The following is a 16,542-nucleotide window of genomic DNA, read 5'->3' on the forward strand; positions in this document are numbered from 1 at the left end:
TTCGCTTCCCTAATGAAAATATACATGGCATTCCTCGCAGCAAATGAAAATGTTTCATTTCTTGCTACTTTTTTCCCGCAGTGGCAAAGAAATCTATCGTTTTTTCCTCTGAAAGTTCAACACAATGCAACCTTCCAAAATAGAATTCTGACATCAAGAATTCCGTCTATAGTACATTTGAGTGCACCTGTCATTTTCTCAGTCTCTGTGTATGCATGGAGCAAGATATAGGCTCATGGATTTAAGAATGAGAGGATATCATGAGACAGCAATCTCCACCTACGGCCATACTACCTTGACAGCGCCCGATCCCGTCAGATCTCGGAAGTTAAGCAGGGTGAGGCTTGATTAGTACTGGATTTGGAGACTGCCTGGGAATACCAGGTGCTGTAGGGGTTTTTATTTTTCGCTTCCCTAATGAAAATATACATGGCATTCCTCGCAGCAAATGAAAATGTTTCATTTCTTGCTACTTTTTTCCCGCAGTGTCAAAGAAATCTATCGTTTTTTCCTCTGAAAGTTCAACACAATGCAACCTTCCAAAATAGAATTCTGACATCAAGAATTCCGTCTATAGTACATTTGAGTGCACCTGTCATTTTCTCAGTCTCTGTGTATGCATGGAGCAAGATATAGGCTCATGGATTTAAGAATGAGAGGATATCATGAGACAGCAATCTCCACCTACGGCCATACTACCTTGAAAGCGCCCGATCCCGTCAGATCTCGGAAGCTAAGCAGGGTGAGGCTTGATTAGTACTGGGTTGGGAGACTGCCTGGGAATACCAGGTGCTGTGGGTGTTTTTATTTTTTGCTTCCCTAATGAAAATATACATGGCATTCCTTGCAGCAAATGAAAATGTTTCATTTTTTACTACTTTTTTCCCGCAGTGGCAAAGAAATATATCGTTTTTTCCTCAGAAAGTTCAACACAATGCAACCTTCCAAAATAGAATTCTGACATCAAGAATTCCGTCTATAGTACATTTGAGTGCACCTGTCATTTTCTCAGTCTCTGTGTATGCATGGAGCAAGATATAGGCTCATGGATTTAAGAATGAGAGGATATCATGAGACAGCAATCTCCACCTACGGCCATACTACCTTGACAGCGCCCGATCCCGTCAGATCTCGGAAGCTAAGCAGGGTGAGGCTTGATTAGTACTGGGTTGGGAGACTGCCTGGGAATACCAGGTGCTGTAGGGGTTTTTATATTTCGCTTCCCTAATGAAAATATACATGGCATTCCTCGCAGCAAATGAAAATGTTTCATTTCTTGCTACTTTTTTCCCGCAGTGGCAAAGAAATCTATCGTTTTTTCCTCTGAAAGTTCAACACAATGCAACCTTCCAAAATAGAATTCTGACATCAAGAATTCCGTCTATAGTACATTTGAGTGCACCTGTCATTTTCTCAGTCTCTGTGTATGCATGGAGCAAGATATAGGCTCATGGATTTAAGAATGAGAGGATATCATGAGACAGCAATCTCCACCTACGGCCATACTACCTTGAAAGCGCCCGATCCCGTCAGATCTCGGAAGCTAAGCAGGGTGAGGCTTGATTAGTACTGGGTTGGGAGACTGCCTGGGAATACCAGGTGCTGTGGGTGTTTTTATTTTTTGCTTCCCTAATGAAAATATACATGGCATTCCTTGCAGCAAATGAAAATGTTTCATTTTTTACTACTTTTTTCCCGCAGTGGCAAAGAAATATATCGTTTTTTCCTCTGAAAGTTCAACACAATGCAACCTTCCAAAATAGAATTCTGACATCAAGAATTCCGTCTATAGTACATTTGAGTGCACCTGTCATTTTCTCAGTCTCTGTGTATGCATGGAGCAAGATATAGGCTCATGGATTTAAGAATGAGAGGATATCATGAGACAGCAATCTCCACCTACGGCCATACTACCTTGAAAGCGCCCGATCCCGTCAGATCTCGGAAGCTAAGCAGGGTGAGGCTTGATTAGTACTGGGTTGGGAGACTGCCTGGGAATACCAGGTGCTGTAGGGGTTTTTATTTTTCGCTTCCCTAATGAAAATATACATGGCATTCCTCGCAGCAAATGAAAATGTTTCATTTCTTGCTACTTTTTTCCCGGAGTGGCAAAGAAATATATTGTTTTTTCCTCTGAAAGTTCAACACAATGCAACCTTCCAAAATAGAATTCTGACATCAAGAATTCCGTCTATAGTATATTTGAGTGCACCTGTCATTTTCTCAGTCTCTGATTTAATTTCTCCATTTAAGGTAATTCTTCAAGAATGTATTTTTTTAACGGTCACAATAATACACTTATGCCTCCCATGTCATTTAGAAATATATCATACAGGCCTCAGAACACTCAGCATGTTATATGGTGAGCTTGTGGCTCACAGAGTTGGGGTGTGCAGTGTTCAAGCTGATACTTGGAAGAGATAGTGAGTTCAAATCCAAACAGGAGGAGGTTGAATATAGGCACCTCTGAAATTTTTTACTACTTTTTTCCCGCAGTGGCAAAGAAATCTATCGTTTTTTCCTTTGAAAGTTCAACACAATGCAACCTTCCAAAATAGAATTCTGACATCAAGAATTCCGTCTATAGTACATTTGAGTGCACCTGTCATTTTCTCAGTCTCTGTGTATGCATGGAGCAAGATATAGGCTCATGGATTTAAGAATGAGAGGATATCATGAGACAGCAATCTCCACCTACGGCCATACTACCTTGACAGCGCCCGATCCCGTCAGATCTCGGAAGCTAAGCAGGGTGAGGCTTGATTAGTACTGGGTTGGGAGACTGCCTGGGAATACCAGGTGCTGTAGGGGTTTTTATTTTTCGCTTCCCTAATGAAAATATACATGGCATTCCTCGCAGCAAATGAAAATGTTTCATTTCTTGCTACTTTTTTCCCGCAGTGGCAAAGAAATCTATCGTTTTTTCCTCTGAAAGTTCAACACAATGCAACCTTCCAAAATAGAATTCTGACATCAAGAATTCCGTCTATAGTACATTTGAGTGCACCTGTCATTTTCTCAGTCTCTGTGTATGCATGGAGCAAGATATAGGCTCATGGATTTAAGAATGAGAGGATATCATGAGACAGCAATCTCCACCTACGGCCATACTACCTTGAAAGCGCCCGATCCCGTCAGATCTCGGAAGCTAAGCAGGGTGAGGCTTGATTAGTACTGGGTTGGGAGACTGCCTGGGAATACCAGGTGCTGTGGGTGTTTTTATTTTTTGCTTCCCTAATGAAAATATACATGGCATTCCTTGCAGCAAATGAAAATGTTTCATTTTTTACTACTTTTTTCCCGCAGTGGCAAAGAAATATATCGTTTTTTCCTCAGAAAGTTCAACACAATGCAACCTTCCAAAATAGAATTCTGACATCAAGAATTCCGTCTATAGTACATTTGAGTGCACCTGTCATTTTCTCAGTCTCTGTGTATGCATGGAGCAAGATATAGGCTCATGGATTTAAGAATGAGAGGATATCATGAGACAGCAATCTCCACCTACGGCCATACTACCTTGAAAGCGCCCGATCCCGTCAGATCTCGGAAGCTAAGCAGGGTGAGGCTTGATTAGTCCTGGGTTGGGAGACTGCCTGGGAATACCAGGTGCTGTAGGGGTTTTTATTTTTCGCTTCCCTAATGAAAATATACATGGCATTCCTCGCAGCAAATGAAAATGTTTCATTTCTTGCTACTTTTTTCCCGGAGTGGCAAAGAAATATATTGTTTTTTCCTCTGAAAGTTCAACACAATGCAACCTTCCAAAATAGAATTCTGACATCAAGAATTCCGTCTATAGTATATTTGAGTGCACCTGTCATTTTCTCAGTCTCTGATTTAATTTCTCCATTTAAGGTAATTCTTCAAGAATGTATTTTTTTAACGGTCACAATAATACACTTATGCCTCCCATGTCATTTAGAAATATATCATACAGGCCTCAGAACACTCAGCATGTTATATGGTGAGCTTGTGGCTCACAGAGTTGGGGTGTGCAGTGTTCAAGCTGATACTTGGAAGAGATAGTGAGTTCAAATCCAAACAGGAGGAGGTTGAATATAGGCACCTCTGAAATTTTTTACTACTTTTTTCCCGCAGTGGCAAAGAAATCTATCGTTTTTTCCTTTGAAAGTTCAACACAATGCAACCTTCCAAAATAGAATTCTGACATCAAGAATTCCGTCTATAGTACATTTGAGTGCACCTGTCATTTTCTCAGTCTCTGTGTATGCATGGAGCAAGATATAGGCTCATGGATTTAAGAATGAGAGGATATCATGAGACAGCAATCTCCACCTACGGCCATACTACCTTGACAGCGCCCGATCCCGTCAGATCTCGGAAGCTAAGCAGGGTGAGGCTTGATTAGGACTGGGTTGGGAGACTGCCTGGGAATACCAGGTGCTGTAGGGGTTTTTATTTTTCGCTTCCCTAATGAAAATATACATGGCATTCCTCGCAGCAAATGAAAATGTTTCATTTCTTGCTACTTTTTTCCCGCAGTGGCAAAGAAATCTATCGTTTTTTCCTCTGAAAGTTCAACACAATGCAACCTTCCAAAATAGAATTCTGACATCAAGAATTCCGTCTATAGTACATTTGAGTGCACCTGTCATTTTCTCAGTCTCTGTGTATGCATGGAGCAAGATATAGGCTCATGGATTTAAGAATGAGAGGATATCATGAGACAGCAATCTCCACCTACGGCCATACTACCTTGACAGCGCCCGATCCCGTCAGATCTCGGAAGCTAAGCAGGGTGAGGCTTGATTAGTACTGGGTTGGGAGACTGCCTGGGAATACCAGGTGCTGTAGGGGTTTTTATTTTTCGCTTCCCTAATGAAAATATACATGGCATTCCTCGCAGCAAATGAAAATGTTTCATTTCTTGCTACTTTTTTCCCGCAGTGGCAAAGAAATCTATCGTTTTTTCCTCTGAAAGTTCAACACAATGCAACCTTCCAAAATAGAATTCTGACATCAAGAATTCCGTCTATAGTACATTTGAGTGCACCTGTCATTTTCTCAGTCTCTGTGTATGCATGGAGCAAGATATAGGCTCATGGATTTAAGAATGAGAGGATATCATGAGACAGCAATCTCCACCTACGGCCATACTACCTTGAAAGCGCCCGATCCCGTCAGATCTCGGAAGCTAAGCAGGGTGAGGCTTGATTAGTACTGGGTTGGGAGACTGCCTGGGAATACCAGGTGCTGTGGGTGTTTTTATTTTTTGCTTCCCTAATGAAAATATACATGGCATTCCTTGCAGCAAATGAAAATGTTTCATTTTTTACTACTTTTTTCCCGCAGTGGCAAAGAAATATATCGTTTTTTCCTCAGAAAGTTCAACACAATGCAACCTTCCAAAATAGAATTCTGACATCAAGAATTCCGTCTATAGTACATTTGAGTGCACCTGTCATTTTCTCAGTCTCTGTGTATGCATGGAGCAAGATATAGGCTCATGGATTTAAGAATGAGAGGATATCATGAGACAGCAATCTCCACCTACGGCCATACTACCTTGAAAGCGCCCGATCCCGTCAGATCTCGGAAGCTAAGCAGGGTGAGGCTTGATTAGTCCTGGGTTGGGAGACTGCCTGGGAATACCAGGTGCTGTAGGGGTTTTTATTTTTCGCTTCCCTAATGAAAATATACATGGCATTCCTCGCAGCAAATGAAAATGTTTCATTTCTTGCTACTTTTTTCCCGGAGTGGCAAAGAAATATATTGTTTTTTCCTCTGAAAGTTCAACACAATGCAACCTTCCAAAATAGAATTCTGACATCAAGAATTCCGTCTATAGTATATTTGAGTGCACCTGTCATTTTCTCAGTCTCTGATTTAATTTCTCCATTTAAGGTAATTCTTCAAGAATGTATTTTTTTAACGGTCACAATAATACACTTATGCCTCCCATGTCATTTAGAAATATATCATACAGGCCTCAGAACACTCAGCATGTTATATGGTGAGCTTGTGGCTCACAGAGTTGGGGTGTGCAGTGTTCAAGCTGATACTTGGAAGAGATAGTGAGTTCAAATCCAAACAGGAGGAGGTTGAATATAGGCACCTCTGAAATTTTTTACTACTTTTTTCCCGCAGTGGCAAAGAAATCTATCGTTTTTTCCTTTGAAAGTTCAACACAATGCAACCTTCCAAAATAGAATTCTGACATCAAGAATTCCGTCTATAGTACATTTGAGTGCACCTGTCATTTTCTCAGTCTCTGTGTATGCATGGAGCAAGATATAGGCTCATGGATTTAAGAATGAGAGGATATCATGAGACAGCAATCTCCACCTACGGCCATACTACCTTGACAGCGCCCGATCCCGTCAGATCTCGGAAGCTAAGCAGGGTGAGGCTTGATTAGGACTGGGTTGGGAGACTGCCTGGGAATACCAGGTGCTGTAGGGGTTTTTATTTTTCGCTTCCCTAATGAAAATATACATGGCATTCCTCGCAGCAAATGAAAATGTTTCATTTCTTGCTACTTTTTTCCCGCAGTGGCAAAGAAATCTATCGTTTTTTCCTCTGAAAGTTCAACACAATGCAACCTTCCAAAATAGAATTCTGACATCAAGAATTCCGTCTATAGTACATTTGAGTGCACCTGTCATTTTCTCAGTCTCTGTGTATGCATGGAGCAAGATATAGGCTCATGGATTTAAGAATGAGAGGATATCATGAGACAGCAATCTCCACCTACGGCCATACTACCTTGAAAGCGCCCGATCCCGTCAGATCTTGGAAGCTAAGCAGGGTGAGGCTTGATTAGTACTGGGTTGGGAGACTGCCTGGGAATACCAGGTGCTGTGGGTGTTTTTATTTTTTGCTTCCCTAATGAAAATATACATGGCATTCCTTGCAGCAAATGAAAATGTTTCATTTTTTACTACTTTTTTCCCGCAGTGGCAAAGAAATATATCGTTTTTTCCTCAGAAAGTTCAACACAATGCAACCTTCCAAAATAGAATTCTGACATCAAGAATTCCGTCTATAGTACATTTGAGTGCACCTGTCATTTTCTCAGTCTCTGTGTATGCATGGAGCAAGATATAGGCTCATGGATTTAAGAATGAGAGGATATCATGAGACAGCAATCTCCACCTACGGCCATACTACCTTGAAAGCGCCCGATCCCGTCAGATCTCGGAAGCTAAGCAGGGTGAGGCTTGATTAGTCCTGGGTTGGGAGACTGCCTGGGAATACCAGGTGCTGTAGGGGTTTTTATTTTTCGCTTCCCTAATGAAAATATACATGGCATTCCTCGCAGCAAATGAAAATGTTTCATTTCTTGCTACTTTTTTCCCGGAGTGGCAAAGAAATATATTGTTTTTTCCTCTGAAAGTTCAACACAATGCAACCTTCCAAAATAGAATTCTGACATCAAGAATTCCGTCTATAGTATATTTGAGTGCACCTGTCATTTTCTCAGTCTCTGATTTAATTTCTCCATTTAAGGTAATTCTTCAAGAATGTATTTTTTTAACGGTCACAATAATACACTTATGCCTCCCATGTCATTTAGAAATATATCATACAGGCCTCAGAACACTCAGCATGTTATATGGTGAGCTTGTGGCTCACAGAGTTGGGGTGTGCAGTGTTCAAGCTGATACTTGGAAGAGATAGTGAGTTCAAATCCAAACAGGAGGAGGTTGAATATAGGCACCTCTGAAATTTTTTACTACTTTTTTCCCGCAGTGGCAAAGAAATCTATCGTTTTTTCCTTTGAAAGTTCAACACAATGCAACCTTCCAAAATAGAATTCTGACATCAAGAATTCCGTCTATAGTACATTTGAGTGCACCTGTCATTTTCTCAGTCTCTGTGTATGCATGGAGCAAGATATAGGCTCATGGATTTAAGAATGAGAGGATATCATGAGACAGCAATCTCCACCTACGGCCATACTACCTTGACAGCGCCCGATCCCGTCAGATCTCGGAAGCTAAGCAGGGTGAGGCTTGATTAGTACTGGGTTGGGAGACTGCCTGGGAATACCAGGTGCTGTAGGGGTTTTTATTTTTCGCTTCCCTAATGAAAATATACATGGCATTCCTCGCAGCAAATGAAAATGTTTCATTTCTTGCTACTTTTTTCCCGCAGTGGCAAAGAAATCTATCGTTTTTTCCTCTGAAAGTTCAACACAATGCAACCTTCCAAAATAGAATTCTGACATCAAGAATTCCGTCTATAGTACATTTGAGTGCACCTGTCATTTTCTCAGTCTCTGTGTATGCATGGAGCAAGATATAGGCTCATGGATTTAAGAATGAGAGGATATCATGAGACAGCAATCTCCACCTACGGCCATACTACCTTGAAAGCGCCCGATCCCGTCAGATCTCGGAAGCTAAGCAGGGTGAGGCTTGATTAGTACTGGGTTGGGAGACTGCCTGGGAATACCAGGTGCTGTGGGTGTTTTTATTTTTTGCTTCCCTAATGAAAATATACATGGCATTCCTTGCAGCAAATGAAAATGTTTCATTTTTTACTACTTTTTTCCCGCAGTGGCAAAGAAATATATCGTTTTTTCCTCAGAAAGTTCAACACAATGCAACCTTCCAAAATAGAATTCTGACATCAAGAATTCCGTCTATAGTACATTTGAGTGCACCTGTCATTTTCTCAGTCTCTGTGTATGCATGGAGCAAGATATAGGCTCATGGATTTAAGAATGAGAGGATATCATGAGACAGCAATCTCCACCTACGGCCATACTACCTTGAAAGCGCCCGATCCCGTCAGATCTCGGAAGCTAAGCAGGGTGAGGCTTGATTAGTCCTGGGTTGGGAGACTGCCTGGGAATACCAGGTGCTGTAGGGGTTTTTATTTTTCGCTTCCCTAATGAAAATATACATGGCATTCCTCGCAGCAAATGAAAATGTTTCATTTCTTGCTACTTTTTTCCCGGAGTGGCAAAGAAATATATTGTTTTTTCCTCTGAAAGTTCAACACAATGCAACCTTCCAAAATAGAATTCTGACATCAAGAATTCCGTCTATAGTATATTTGAGTGCACCTGTCATTTTCTCAGTCTCTGATTTAATTTCTCCATTTAAGGTAATTCTTCAAGAATGTATTTTTTTAACGGTCACAATAATACACTTATGCCTCCCATGTCATTTAGAAATATATCATACAGGCCTCAGAACACTCAGCATGTTATATGGTGAGCTTGTGGCTCACAGAGTTGGGGTGTGCAGTGTTCAAGCTGATACTTGGAAGAGATAGTGAGTTCAAATCCAAACAGGAGGAGGTTGAATATAGGCACCTCTGAAATTTTTTACTACTTTTTTCCCGCAGTGGCAAAGAAATCTATCGTTTTTTCCTTTGAAAGTTCAACACAATGCAACCTTCCAAAATAGAATTCTGACATCAAGAATTCCGTCTATAGTACATTTGAGTGCACCTGTCATTTTCTCAGTCTCTGTGTATGCATGGAGCAAGATATAGGCTCATGGATTTAAGAATGAGAGGATATCATGAGACAGCAATCTCCACCTACGGCCATACTACCTTGACAGCGCCCGATCCCGTCAGATCTCGGAAGCTAAGCAGGGTGAGGCTTGATTAGGACTGGGTTGGGAGACTGCCTGGGAATACCAGGTGCTGTAGGGGTTTTTATTTTTCGCTTCCCTAATGAAAATATACATGGCATTCCTCGCAGCAAATGAAAATGTTTCATTTCTTGCTACTTTTTTCCCGCAGTGGCAAAGAAATCTATCGTTTTTTCCTCTGAAAGTTCAACACAATGCAACCTTCCAAAATAGAATTCTGACATCAAGAATTCCGTCTATAGTACATTTGAGTGCACCTGTCATTTTCTCAGTCTCTGTGTATGCATGGAGCAAGATATAGGCTCATGGATTTAAGAATGAGAGGATATCATGAGACAGCAATCTCCACCTACGGCCATACTACCTTGACAGCGCCCGATCCCGTCAGATCTCGGAAGCTAAGCAGGGTGAGGCTTGATTAGTACTGGGTTGGGAGACTGCCTGGGAATACCAGGTGCTGTGGGTGTTTTTATTTTTTGCTTCCCTAATGAAAATATACATGGCATTCCTTGCAGCAAATGAAAATGTTTCATTTTTTACTACTTTTTTCCCGCAGTGGCAAAGAAATATATCGTTTTTTCCTCAGAAAGTTCAACACAATGCAACCTTCCAAAATAGAATTCTGACATCAAGAATTCCGTCTATAGTACATTTGAGTGCACCTGTCATTTTCTCAGTCTCTGTGTATGCATGGAGCAAGATATAGGCTCATGGATTTAAGAATGAGAGGATATCATGAGACAGCAATCTCCACCTACGGCCATACTACCTTGAAAGCGCCCGATCCCGTCAGATCTCGGAAGCTAAGCAGGGTGAGGCTTGATTAGTACTGGGTTGGGAGACTGCCTGGGAATACCAGGTGCTGTGGGTGTTTTTATTTTTTGCTTCCCTAATGAAAATATACATGGCATTCCTTGCAGCAAATGAAAATGTTTCATTTTTTACTACTTTTTTCCCGCAGTGGCAAAGAAATCTATCGTTTTTTCCTTTGAAAGTTCAACACAATGCAACCTTCCAAAATAGAATTCTGACATCAAGAATTCCGTCTATAGTACATTTGAGTGCACCTGTCATTTTCTCAGTCTCTGTGTATGCATGGAGCAAGATATAGGCTCATGGATTTAAGAATGAGAGGATATCATGAGACAGCAATCTCCACCTACGGCCATACTACCTTGACAGCGCCCGATCCCGTCAGATCTCGGAAGCTAAGCAGGGTGAGGCTTGATTAGTACTGGGTTGGGAGACTGCCTGGGAATACCAGGTGCTGTAGGGGTTTTTATTTTTCGCTTCCCTAATGAAAATATACATGGCATTCCTCGCAGCAAATGAAAATGTTTCATTTCTTGCTACTTTTTTCCCGCAGTGGCAAAGAAATCTATCGTTTTTTCCTCTGAAAGTTCAACACAATGCAACCTTCCAAAATAGAATTCTGACATCAAGAATTCCGTCTATAGTACATTTGAGTGCACCTGTCATTTTCTCAGTCTCTGTGTATGCATGGAGCAAGATATAGGCTCATGGATTTAAGAATGAGAGGATATCATGAGACAGCAATCTCCACCTACGGCCATACTACCTTGAAAGCGCCCGATCCCGTCAGATCTCGGAAGCTAAGCAGGGTGAGGCTTGATTAGTACTGGGTTGGGAGACTGCCTGGGAATACCAGGTGCTGTGGGTGTTTTTATTTTTTGCTTCCCTAATGAAAATATACATGGCATTCCTTGCAGCAAATGAAAATGTTTCATTTTTTACTACTTTTTTCCCGCAGTGGCAAAGAAATATATCGTTTTTTCCTCAGAAAGTTCAACACAATGCAACCTTCCAAAATAGAATTCTGACATCAAGAATTCCGTCTATAGTACATTTGAGTGCACCTGTCATTTTCTCAGTCTCTGTGTATGCATGGAGCAAGATATAGGCTCATGGATTTAAGAATGAGAGGATATCATGAGACAGCAATCTCCACCTACGGCCATACTACCTTGAAAGCGCCCGATCCCGTCAGATCTCGGAAGCTAAGCAGGGTGAGGCTTGATTAGTCCTGGGTTGGGAGACTGCCTGGGAATACCAGGTGCTGTAGGGGTTTTTATTTTTCGCTTCCCTAATGAAAATATACATGGCATTCCTCGCAGCAAATGAAAATGTTTCATTTCTTGCTACTTTTTTCCCGGAGTGGCAAAGAAATATATTGTTTTTTCCTCTGAAAGTTCAACACAATGCAACCTTCCAAAATAGAATTCTGACATCAAGAATTCCGTCTATAGTATATTTGAGTGCACCTGTCATTTTCTCAGTCTCTGATTTAATTTCTCCATTTAAGGTAATTCTTCAAGAATGTATTTTTTTAACGGTCACAATAATACACTTATGCCTCCCATGTCATTTAGAAATATATCATACAGGCCTCAGAACACTCAGCATGTTATATGGTGAGCTTGTGGCTCACAGAGTTGGGGTGTGCAGTGTTCAAGCTGATACTTGGAAGAGATAGTGAGTTCAAATCCAAACAGGAGGAGGTTGAATATAGGCACCTCTGAAATTTTTTACTACTTTTTTCCCGCAGTGGCAAAGAAATCTATCGTTTTTTCCTTTGAAAGTTCAACACAATGCAACCTTCCAAAATAGAATTCTGACATCAAGAATTCCGTCTATAGTACATTTGAGTGCACCTGTCATTTTCTCAGTCTCTGTGTATGCATGGAGCAAGATATAGGCTCATGGATTTAAGAATGAGAGGATATCATGAGACAGCAATCTCCACCTACGGCCATACTACCTTGACAGCGCCCGATCCCGTCAGATCTCGGAAGCTAAGCAGGGTGAGGCTTGATTAGGACTGGGTTGGGAGACTGCCTGGGAATACCAGGTGCTGTAGGGGTTTTTATTTTTCGCTTCCCTAATGAAAATATACATGGCATTCCTCGCAGCAAATGAAAATGTTTCATTTCTTGCTACTTTTTTCCCGCAGTGGCAAAGAAATCTATCGTTTTTTCCTCTGAAAGTTCAACACAATGCAACCTTCCAAAATAGAATTCTGACATCAAGAATTCCGTCTATAGTACATTTGAGTGCACCTGTCATTTTCTCAGTCTCTGTGTATGCATGGAGCAAGATATAGGCTCATGGATTTAAGAATGAGAGGATATCATGAGACAGCAATCTCCACCTACGGCCATACTACCTTGACAGCGCCCGATCCCGTCAGATCTCGGAAGCTAAGCAGGGTGAGGCTTGATTAGTACTGGGTTGGGAGACTGCCTGGGAATACCAGGTGCTGTGGGTGTTTTTATTTTTTGCTTCCCTAATGAAAATATACATGGCATTCCTTGCAGCAAATGAAAATGTTTCATTTTTTACTACTTTTTTCCCGCAGTGGCAAAGAAATATATCGTTTTTTCCTCAGAAAGTTCAACACAATGCAACCTTCCAAAATAGAATTCTGACATCAAGAATTCCGTCTATAGTACATTTGAGTGCACCTGTCATTTTCTCAGTCTCTGTGTATGCATGGAGCAAGATATAGGCTCATGGATTTAAGAATGAGAGGATATCATGAGACAGCAATCTCCACCTACGGCCATACTACCTTGAAAGCGCCCGATCCCGTCAGATCTCGGAAGCTAAGCAGGGTGAGGCTTGATTAGTACTGGGTTGGGAGACTGCCTGGGAATACCAGGTGCTGTGGGTGTTTTTATTTTTTGCTTCCCTAATGAAAATATACATGGCATTCCTTGCAGCAAATGAAAATGTTTCATTTTTTACTACTTTTTTCCCGCAGTGGCAAAGAAATATATCGTTTTTTCCTCAGAAAGTTCAACACAATGCAACCTTCCAAAATAGAATTCTGACATCAAGAATTCCGTCTATAGTACATTTGAGTGCACCTGTCATTTTCTCAGTCTCTGTGTATGCATGGAGCAAGATATAGGCTCATGGATTTAAGAATGAGAGGATATCATGAGACAGCAATCTCCACCTACGGCCATACTACCTTGACAGCGCCCGATCCCGTCAGATCTCGGAAGCTAAGCAGGGTGAGGCTTGATTAGTACTGGGTTGGGAGACTGCCTGGGAATACCAGGTGCTGTAGGGGTTTTTATATTTCGCTTCCCTAATGAAAATATACATGGCATTCCTCGCAGCAAATGAAAATGTTTCATTTCTTGCTACTTTTTTCCCGCAGTGGCAAAGAAATCTATCGTTTTTTCCTCTGAAAGTTCAACACAATGCAACCTTCCAAAATAGAATTCTGACATCAAGAATTCCGTCTATAGTACATTTGAGTGCACCTGTCATTTTCTCAGTCTCTGTGTATGCATGGAGCAAGATATAGGCTCATGGATTTAAGAATGAGAGGATATCATGAGACAGCAATCTCCACCTACGGCCATACTACCTTGACAGCGCCCGATCCCGTCAGATCTCGGAAGCTAAGCAGGGTGAGGCTTGATTAGTACTGGGTTGGGAGACTGCCTGGGAATACCAGGTGCTGTAGGGGTTTTTATTTTTCGCTTCCCTAATGAAAATATACATGGCATTCCTCGCAGCAAATGAAAATGTTTCATTTCTTGCTACTTTTTTCCCGCAGTGGCAAAGAAATCTATCGTTTTTTCCTCTGAAAGTTCAACACAATGCAACCTTCCAAAATAGAATTCTGACATCAAGAATTCCGTCTATAGTACATTTGAGTGCACCTGTCATTTTCTCAGTCTCTGTGTATGCATGGAGCAAGATATAGGCTCATGGATTTAAGAATGAGAGGATATCATGAGACAGCAATCTCCACCTACGGCCATACTACCTTGAAAGCGCCCAATCCCGTCAGATCTCGGAAGCTAAGCAGGGTGAGGCTTGATTAGTACTGGGTTGGGAGACTGCCTGGGAATACCAGGTGCTGTGGGTGTTTTTATTTTTTGCTTCCCTAATGAAAATATACATGGCATTCCTTGCAGCAAATGAAAATGTTTCATTTTTTACTACTTTTTTCCCGCAGTGGCAAAGAAATATATCGTTTTTTCCTCAGAAAGTTCAACACAATGCAACCTTCCAAAATAGAATTCTGACATCAAGAATTCCGTCTATAGTACATTTGAGTGCACCTGTCATTTTCTCAGTCTCTGTGTATGCATGGAGCAAGATATAGGCTCATGGATTTAAGAATGAGAGGATATCATGAGACAGCAATCTCCACCTACGGCCATACTACCTTGAAAGCGCCCGATCCCGTCAGATCTCGGAAGCTAAGCAGGGTGAGGCTTGATTAGTCCTGGGTTGGGAGACTGCCTGGGAATACCAGGTGCTGTAGGGGTTTTTATTTTTCGCTTCCCTAATGAAAATATACATGGCATTCCTCGCAGCAAATGAAAATGTTTCATTTCTTGCTACTTTTTTCCCGGAGTGGCAAAGAAATATATTGTTTTTTCCTCTGAAAGTTCAACACAATGCAACCTTCCAAAATAGAATTCTGACATCAAGAATTCCGTCTATAGTACATTTGAGTGCACCTGTCATTTTCTCAGTCTCTGTGTATGCATGGAGCAAGATATAGGCTCATGGATTTAAGAATGAGAGGATATCATGAGACAGCAATCTCCACCTACGGCCATACTACCTTGACAGCGCCCGATCCCGTCAGATCTCGGAAGCTAAGCAGGGTGAGGCTTGATTAGGACTGGGTTGGGAGACTGCCTGGGAATACCAGGTGCTGTAGGGGTTTTTATTTTTCGCTTCCCTAATGAAAATATACATGGCATTCCTCGCAGCAAATGAAAATGTTTCATTTCTTGCTACTTTTTTCCCGCAGTGGCAAAGAAATCTATCGTTTTTTCCTCTGAAAGTTCAACACAATGCAACCTTCCAAAATAGAATTCTGACATCAAGAATTCCGTCTATAGTACATTTGAGTGCACCTGTCATTTTCTCAGTCTCTGTGTATGCATGGAGCAAGATATAGGCTCATGGATTTAAGAATGAGAGGATATCATGAGACAGCAATCTCCACCTACGGCCATACTACCTTGAAAGCGCCCGATCCCGTCAGATCTTGGAAGCTAAGCAGGGTGAGGCTTGATTAGTACTGGGTTGGGAGACTGCCTGGGAATACCAGGTGCTGTGGGTGTTTTTATTTTTTGCTTCCCTAATGAAAATATACATGGCATTCCTTGCAGCAAATGAAAATGTTTCATTTTTTACTACTTTTTTCCCGCAGTGGCAAAGAAATATATCGTTTTTTCCTCAGAAAGTTCAACACAATGCAACCTTCCAAAATAGAATTCTGACATCAAGAATTCCGTCTATAGTACATTTGAGTGCACCTGTCATTTTCTCAGTCTCTGTGTATGCATGGAGCAAGATATAGGCTCATGGATTTAAGAATGAGAGGATATCATGAGACAGCAATCTCCACCTACGGCCATACTACCTTGAAAGCGCCCGATCCCGTCAGATCTCGGAAGCTAAGCAGGGTGAGGCTTGATTAGTCCTGGGTTGGGAGACTGCCTGGGAATACCAGGTGCTGTAGGGGTTTTTATTTTTCGCTTCCCTAATGAAAATATACATGGCATTCCTCGCAGCAAATGAAAATGTTTCATTTCTTGCTACTTTTTTCCCGGAGTGGCAAAGAAATATATTGTTTTTTCCTCTGAAAGTTCAACACAATGCAACCTTCCAAAATAGAATTCTGACATCAAGAATTCCGTCTATAGTATATTTGAGTGCACCTGTCATTTTCTCAGTCTCTGATTTAATTTCTCCATTTAAGGTAATTCTTCAAGAATGTATTTTTTTAACGGTCACAATAATACACTTATGCCTCCCATGTCATTTAGAAATATATCATACAGGCCTCAGAACACTCAGCATGTTATATGGTGAGCTTGTGGCTCACAGAGTTGGGGTGTGCAGTGTTCAAGCTGATACTTGGAAGAGATAGTGAGTTCAAATCCAAACAGGAGGAGGTTGAATA

General features: G+C 41.4%; 29 non-coding genes and 5 pseudogenes across 29 annotated transcripts; all 34 read left to right on the forward strand.

Annotated features, from left to right (window-relative positions):
• Positions 1-277: 277 nt before the first annotated feature.
• Positions 278-396, forward strand: LOC142479239 (5S ribosomal RNA). Its single transcript, XR_012793969.1, has one exon. It is a non-coding gene; the product is annotated as a 5S ribosomal RNA (ribosomal RNA).
• A 286-nt stretch (positions 397-682) lies between these two features.
• LOC142479370 (5S ribosomal RNA) lies at positions 683-801 on the forward strand. The gene has a single exon (XR_012794063.1). It is a non-coding gene; the product is annotated as a 5S ribosomal RNA (ribosomal RNA).
• Positions 802-1,087: 286 nt separating this feature from the next.
• Positions 1,088-1,206, forward strand: LOC142479087 (5S ribosomal RNA). The gene has a single exon (XR_012793818.1). It is a non-coding gene; the product is annotated as a 5S ribosomal RNA (ribosomal RNA).
• Positions 1,207-1,492: 286 nt separating this feature from the next.
• Positions 1,493-1,611, forward strand: LOC142479371 (5S ribosomal RNA). Its single transcript, XR_012794064.1, has one exon. It is a non-coding gene; the product is annotated as a 5S ribosomal RNA (ribosomal RNA).
• Positions 1,612-1,897: 286 nt separating this feature from the next.
• Positions 1,898-2,016, forward strand: LOC142479514 (5S ribosomal RNA). Its single transcript, XR_012794202.1, has one exon. It is a non-coding gene; the product is annotated as a 5S ribosomal RNA (ribosomal RNA).
• A 676-nt stretch (positions 2,017-2,692) lies between these two features.
• LOC142479088 (5S ribosomal RNA) lies at positions 2,693-2,811 on the forward strand. The gene has a single exon (XR_012793819.1). It is a non-coding gene; the product is annotated as a 5S ribosomal RNA (ribosomal RNA).
• Positions 2,812-3,097: 286 nt separating this feature from the next.
• Positions 3,098-3,216, forward strand: LOC142479372 (5S ribosomal RNA). Its single transcript, XR_012794065.1, has one exon. It is a non-coding gene; the product is annotated as a 5S ribosomal RNA (ribosomal RNA).
• Positions 3,217-3,502: 286 nt separating this feature from the next.
• On the forward strand, positions 3,503-3,621 carry LOC142479188 (5S ribosomal RNA). The gene has a single exon (XR_012793919.1). It is a non-coding gene; the product is annotated as a 5S ribosomal RNA (ribosomal RNA).
• A 676-nt stretch (positions 3,622-4,297) lies between these two features.
• On the forward strand, positions 4,298-4,416 carry LOC142479276 (5S ribosomal RNA; annotated as a pseudogene).
• A 286-nt stretch (positions 4,417-4,702) lies between these two features.
• Positions 4,703-4,821, forward strand: LOC142479089 (5S ribosomal RNA). Its single transcript, XR_012793820.1, has one exon. It is a non-coding gene; the product is annotated as a 5S ribosomal RNA (ribosomal RNA).
• Positions 4,822-5,107: 286 nt separating this feature from the next.
• On the forward strand, positions 5,108-5,226 carry LOC142479374 (5S ribosomal RNA). The gene has a single exon (XR_012794067.1). It is a non-coding gene; the product is annotated as a 5S ribosomal RNA (ribosomal RNA).
• A 286-nt stretch (positions 5,227-5,512) lies between these two features.
• Positions 5,513-5,631, forward strand: LOC142479189 (5S ribosomal RNA). Its single transcript, XR_012793920.1, has one exon. It is a non-coding gene; the product is annotated as a 5S ribosomal RNA (ribosomal RNA).
• A 676-nt stretch (positions 5,632-6,307) lies between these two features.
• On the forward strand, positions 6,308-6,426 carry LOC142479277 (5S ribosomal RNA; annotated as a pseudogene).
• Positions 6,427-6,712: 286 nt separating this feature from the next.
• Positions 6,713-6,831, forward strand: LOC142479118 (5S ribosomal RNA). The gene has a single exon (XR_012793849.1). It is a non-coding gene; the product is annotated as a 5S ribosomal RNA (ribosomal RNA).
• A 286-nt stretch (positions 6,832-7,117) lies between these two features.
• On the forward strand, positions 7,118-7,236 carry LOC142479190 (5S ribosomal RNA). Its single transcript, XR_012793921.1, has one exon. It is a non-coding gene; the product is annotated as a 5S ribosomal RNA (ribosomal RNA).
• A 676-nt stretch (positions 7,237-7,912) lies between these two features.
• Positions 7,913-8,031, forward strand: LOC142479090 (5S ribosomal RNA). Its single transcript, XR_012793821.1, has one exon. It is a non-coding gene; the product is annotated as a 5S ribosomal RNA (ribosomal RNA).
• A 286-nt stretch (positions 8,032-8,317) lies between these two features.
• Positions 8,318-8,436, forward strand: LOC142479375 (5S ribosomal RNA). The gene has a single exon (XR_012794068.1). It is a non-coding gene; the product is annotated as a 5S ribosomal RNA (ribosomal RNA).
• A 286-nt stretch (positions 8,437-8,722) lies between these two features.
• LOC142479191 (5S ribosomal RNA) lies at positions 8,723-8,841 on the forward strand. The gene has a single exon (XR_012793922.1). It is a non-coding gene; the product is annotated as a 5S ribosomal RNA (ribosomal RNA).
• Positions 8,842-9,517: 676 nt separating this feature from the next.
• LOC142479278 (5S ribosomal RNA) lies at positions 9,518-9,636 on the forward strand (annotated as a pseudogene).
• A 286-nt stretch (positions 9,637-9,922) lies between these two features.
• LOC142478442 (5S ribosomal RNA) lies at positions 9,923-10,041 on the forward strand. The gene has a single exon (XR_012793179.1). It is a non-coding gene; the product is annotated as a 5S ribosomal RNA (ribosomal RNA).
• Positions 10,042-10,327: 286 nt separating this feature from the next.
• On the forward strand, positions 10,328-10,446 carry LOC142479376 (5S ribosomal RNA). Its single transcript, XR_012794069.1, has one exon. It is a non-coding gene; the product is annotated as a 5S ribosomal RNA (ribosomal RNA).
• Positions 10,447-10,732: 286 nt separating this feature from the next.
• Positions 10,733-10,851, forward strand: LOC142479091 (5S ribosomal RNA). The gene has a single exon (XR_012793822.1). It is a non-coding gene; the product is annotated as a 5S ribosomal RNA (ribosomal RNA).
• A 286-nt stretch (positions 10,852-11,137) lies between these two features.
• Positions 11,138-11,256, forward strand: LOC142479377 (5S ribosomal RNA). Its single transcript, XR_012794070.1, has one exon. It is a non-coding gene; the product is annotated as a 5S ribosomal RNA (ribosomal RNA).
• A 286-nt stretch (positions 11,257-11,542) lies between these two features.
• On the forward strand, positions 11,543-11,661 carry LOC142479192 (5S ribosomal RNA). Its single transcript, XR_012793923.1, has one exon. It is a non-coding gene; the product is annotated as a 5S ribosomal RNA (ribosomal RNA).
• Positions 11,662-12,337: 676 nt separating this feature from the next.
• LOC142479279 (5S ribosomal RNA) lies at positions 12,338-12,456 on the forward strand (annotated as a pseudogene).
• A 286-nt stretch (positions 12,457-12,742) lies between these two features.
• Positions 12,743-12,861, forward strand: LOC142478443 (5S ribosomal RNA). Its single transcript, XR_012793180.1, has one exon. It is a non-coding gene; the product is annotated as a 5S ribosomal RNA (ribosomal RNA).
• A 286-nt stretch (positions 12,862-13,147) lies between these two features.
• LOC142479378 (5S ribosomal RNA) lies at positions 13,148-13,266 on the forward strand. The gene has a single exon (XR_012794071.1). It is a non-coding gene; the product is annotated as a 5S ribosomal RNA (ribosomal RNA).
• A 286-nt stretch (positions 13,267-13,552) lies between these two features.
• On the forward strand, positions 13,553-13,671 carry LOC142479092 (5S ribosomal RNA). The gene has a single exon (XR_012793823.1). It is a non-coding gene; the product is annotated as a 5S ribosomal RNA (ribosomal RNA).
• A 286-nt stretch (positions 13,672-13,957) lies between these two features.
• LOC142479093 (5S ribosomal RNA) lies at positions 13,958-14,076 on the forward strand. Its single transcript, XR_012793824.1, has one exon. It is a non-coding gene; the product is annotated as a 5S ribosomal RNA (ribosomal RNA).
• Positions 14,077-14,362: 286 nt separating this feature from the next.
• On the forward strand, positions 14,363-14,481 carry LOC142479170 (5S ribosomal RNA). Its single transcript, XR_012793900.1, has one exon. It is a non-coding gene; the product is annotated as a 5S ribosomal RNA (ribosomal RNA).
• A 286-nt stretch (positions 14,482-14,767) lies between these two features.
• On the forward strand, positions 14,768-14,886 carry LOC142479193 (5S ribosomal RNA). The gene has a single exon (XR_012793924.1). It is a non-coding gene; the product is annotated as a 5S ribosomal RNA (ribosomal RNA).
• A 286-nt stretch (positions 14,887-15,172) lies between these two features.
• On the forward strand, positions 15,173-15,291 carry LOC142479280 (5S ribosomal RNA; annotated as a pseudogene).
• Positions 15,292-15,577: 286 nt separating this feature from the next.
• Positions 15,578-15,696, forward strand: LOC142479119 (5S ribosomal RNA). Its single transcript, XR_012793850.1, has one exon. It is a non-coding gene; the product is annotated as a 5S ribosomal RNA (ribosomal RNA).
• Positions 15,697-15,982: 286 nt separating this feature from the next.
• Positions 15,983-16,101, forward strand: LOC142479194 (5S ribosomal RNA). Its single transcript, XR_012793925.1, has one exon. It is a non-coding gene; the product is annotated as a 5S ribosomal RNA (ribosomal RNA).
• The last annotated feature ends 441 nt before the right edge of the window (positions 16,102-16,542 follow it).

Source organism: Ascaphus truei, unplaced genomic scaffold, assembly GCF_040206685.1.
Source record: "Ascaphus truei isolate aAscTru1 unplaced genomic scaffold, aAscTru1.hap1 HAP1_SCAFFOLD_240, whole genome shotgun sequence".
NCBI classification, from domain to species: Eukaryota; Metazoa; Chordata; class Amphibia; order Anura; family Ascaphidae; genus Ascaphus; species Ascaphus truei.